This window comes from Semicossyphus pulcher, unplaced genomic scaffold (genome assembly GCF_022749685.1).
Source record: "Semicossyphus pulcher isolate SPU_LCO1_2020_fin unplaced genomic scaffold, fSemPul1.0.p SCAF_2, whole genome shotgun sequence".
Taxonomy (NCBI): Eukaryota; Metazoa; Chordata; class Actinopteri; order Labriformes; family Labridae; genus Semicossyphus; species Semicossyphus pulcher.
In genome coordinates, this window is record NW_027211693.1 from 31,555,607 (window position 1) to 31,559,566 (window position 3,960).

Genomic DNA, 3,960 nt, shown 5'->3' on the forward strand with positions numbered 1-3,960 from the left:
CTAAGCTAAACTGCTGCTATAGCTTTATATTAACTCTACGTGAAGGTGGTACGAGTCTTCTGTTTTCCTTTTTAACAAAAAGTCAAACTATTCATTTGAGTTTTAAACACGTGAAAATAAACTTTATATAATTATCTATTCATCCATCATCTATACCGCTTATTCTGTTCAGGGTCATGGGGGGCTGGAGCCTATCGAAGCTGTCATTGGGCGAGAGGCGGGGTACACCACCTGGACTGATCACCAGTCAGTCACAGGGCTGACACATAGAGACAGACAACCTTTCACACTCACACTCACACCTACGGACAATTTAGAGTCACCAGTGAACCTAACGAGCATGTCTTTGACTGTGGGAGAACATGCAAGCTCACACAGAGAGGCCCCCTACGTCCGAGCTTGGACGCGAACCAGGAACCTTCTAGCTGTAAGGCGACAGCGCTAACCACCGCACCTTTAATTCTAAATAACTATAATATGCACCTTACATGTGGGGTTAGAATAAGACTAAATTGAAGGGTCCCACCTCCTCATCACGAAGCAAACAAAGGAAAAGAAATGTTAACACGACAGCTGCATGACCCCTGCTGTACTGTGTTAAGTACAAGATGTCAGTCAGAGTGAGGTTCGTACCTACAGGCTGATAAACTGCTGCTGCCGGCCTTTTAACCTGCTTTACCGAACCCCCACTGACAAATCACACTTACATTTCCACTGAGGAATTAAATGATTAACTGGAAAATTCGGGGATTGGATTTAACATTATGAATTACCTGCATGAGTCGAGCAGATTGTTTCTCAATGTGCGACAGCTTTTTAGGTACTTTATCAATATTTACAACGTGAATATATTGATTGATCCTGTTGTTTCAGCTGGTTCGGTTTAATTGGGTTTTGTTTTGCCACAGAAGAAAAGCAAGTGGAGCTGGAAGTTTATTTTTTGTAGCCTATAAGAAAGATGGAGACTCATGTCATACCTAAAGAGACAATCTTGAGTATTTTAGTTTTAGTGCTCTTGAGCATCTCCCACTGGTGATGCTCAAGAGCACTGGTGATCAATAATATTGGATTGCACTTCCCAATTTAACCAGACCACTACAGTTGGCTCCCTTTGTCATGGTTGTAACTCTTGATTTTCCTCACTGACGGTCACTTTCCTTGTCAGACTGTTTGCTTCATCTGAGCATCGACTTAGTTTATCTTTCTTTTGATTTTCACTTCTTGTTGAAGTTGTATCTGTAGTCATCCATCTTTTCTTTGTTTGTTCAGCCATAGTAGATTACTGTTTACTCGCAACACTTGCAGAGACCGGAAAAGCAGCCGCTTAGCTCCGCCTACCCTCTCTGGCAGACCAACCACTGCTGGTGAAACGCGTCACTAACTGGGCACTGGCTTGGGATTTTTTCCGTGAAAGTCGCCACAGACACCCAGTCCGTAATAATACTATATACTGCAAATGCAAAGGCTTTCATCAGTGGGCCATAGGCTGAATCACCATTGTGTTACCTCATTCGGTGATAGATAGAGACTTAACAGACATTTATGGAAATGAAAAAGTTCGAGATTATACCTTTAAATAAACGAGTGAGACTAAATCCTAAGAACAAAAAGGCAGAACTAACAAATGGTCTCACATTCACATTAACGAACTAACCTCAAAAAATCATTAGTTTCCACCAAACCTTGAAATACTGCTTATAAATGAACAGTCTCTTGATGTGAGAGAGTATTGCTCTAAGAAATCATGCACAACTTCCCTGGGTGATCAATCAATACGTCCAACACACTCTTTCAATGTCCCAAGTACATTTTGATTGACTTAGGAGTTGCATGCTGTTACCCCAGAATGTGACCCCGTTTACACCTGGTACAAATGTGCGATGTGCAGCTGGATAGGCTATCTGGAAGATGAGATCTGACTGAGGCCCAGACTGGACATCAGGTGGAACAGGCAGTTCCTAAAAGAGACACAAATAACACAGGAGCAGGTCCGCCCTCAGCATGACGACGAGTCACAGCTTCCAGAGTTCATTCTATTTTAAAAAGTAATAAACTGCAGCAGCACTTAGTCAAGCTGTGTAGAAAAGCAGGAGATATGTGATGATCATATGGGAAATGACTCGATCAGTTGAACACTCCTGTTTTTCAGAGCTACTAGAGCTTCATGGTGATGCAAAGATCGTATAATAAATACACGTGGCTCTTGGTCAATAGTTTGGATGATTGATAAAGCAGTTTTTGCATGCAGTAAAATACAAAATGTCACTTGTTAAACATAACAAAAACAACAGTCCCAGTATACACCAAGTGTTGTAAATCTGTGAGGCCTGAGCTGATGTCAGGATTGAAATCTCTCTTCTTCCCTGCTCTGCTGTGAGGAACTTTTGGTTTGTGTTGATTTTGGCGCCCCCTGTGGACAAAGCCGTACCTTATCTCTTTGCTGATTTTGTCCTGTACATGGTGATTTTTAACAAAAACTCCTGCTTTCTTTAACAGTCACATGTATCACTCTTTGGAGTTATTTCCATATCTTTATTCAATAGTGTGTTTTTAATTTTGAGAGCACGATTTATTGATTTTGCATTCAGATTTTATAATACTTTCCTTCAAAGACCTGCTTTTGCACTCAAATAGCCCCTCTTTGTGCTCAGATCTGCTCTTCTTCTGCTCAAAATGTACGTTCACACTTAAATACACTGAACAAAAATATAAACGCAACACTTTTGTTTTTGCTCCCATTTTTCATGAGCTGAACTCAAAGATCGAAGACTTTTTCTACGTACACAAAAGGCCTATTTCTATTCTACAATATTTGAGAGAAATAGGCCTTTTGTGTACATAGATTTTTTTTGCTTGCGCTCGGATTGTTTTTCTGCTCTTAGTTTTTTTAAGCACCATCCAATAGGAAACCAGGTACAGGGTCGACCAATGATGTTGTCTCTACCCTGTTGTTAGTGCGTCAGCTGTACTTTTTAGAGCGCCCTGTATGGACGGTTACTCTTAAACCGTGTTTATTCACCACAGCTTCACCATAAATGTATAACTTGACTGACATCTTCAAATGACTCTAAGCTGAGTCGGTGACCCAGAAGGCCACAGCGTGAAACCTTTGTCAGGCATGTAAGACAAGTTTGTCCCTGACCTTCCAAAGAGACATAACAAAGTAATGTGTAGGTAACGTCAAACGCGCTCGCTCATGTGACACAAACAGACACAAACAGAAGACTCTGTGAATGTTCATGTTCCCAACACTGGCAGCAACCACAATATAATGTAACCTTATCAATGGCTCAAGTCTTTCAGAGTACTGATGTACCTAATGGGACTTTTGAATTGAGTGACTGAATGGTGTCCCAACATCAACATCAAGTTTAATGATTAACTAAACACCAAATGTTCTTTTAACTGTAATCACTTTAATGCCTCTACGTGTAGGAGCACACTCCTGTCAGCACAGAGACAAGAGACAGAGACGGAGCAAAATGAACTTCAGAGTGGACCTCAGCGTCAAAGTGACGACACTGACCTCAAAGCAGCATCTGAGGCGTGGTGGCCAAGTGGTAAGGCTTTGGTCTCGTAAACCAAAGGTCATGGGTTCGATCCCTATCCATGCCTTCAGTACAGCTTTCATAAGCTTTGAACCAGTGCTTTAGCTTCATATATATAGTGTGAGGGTAAACTGTCTGAGATGCTCCAATGAAATAAGAGTGACGAGGAGAGACGTAGTGGTAAAGAGAGTGCACCTGTGTAAAAAGCTGACCGACATGACAGCTCCCTTAAAGTTAAGCCAAAAGATTTTGGGCGCCTCCTGCTGACTGGCTGCTGTATAGGTCATAAAGCCCGCCTCCTCCAGGTGGGACATGAGTCAGACCATAAAATCAAAATACACGCCCGATATATTTTTCTCAAACATGGTTTCTGTCATTATAGATAGTTCTTATCATGCTGATTTATGTCCAA

At 41.5% G+C, this 3,960-nt stretch overlaps 1 non-coding gene across 1 annotated transcript; it reads left to right on the plus strand.

The window, feature by feature from the left end:
• The first annotated feature begins 3,543 nt into the window (after nt 1–3,543).
• On the plus strand, nt 3,544–3,615 carry trnat-cgu (transfer RNA threonine (anticodon CGU)). Its single transcript has one exon. It is a non-coding gene; the product is annotated as a tRNA-Thr (tRNA).
• The last annotated feature ends 345 nt before the right edge of the window (nt 3,616–3,960 follow it).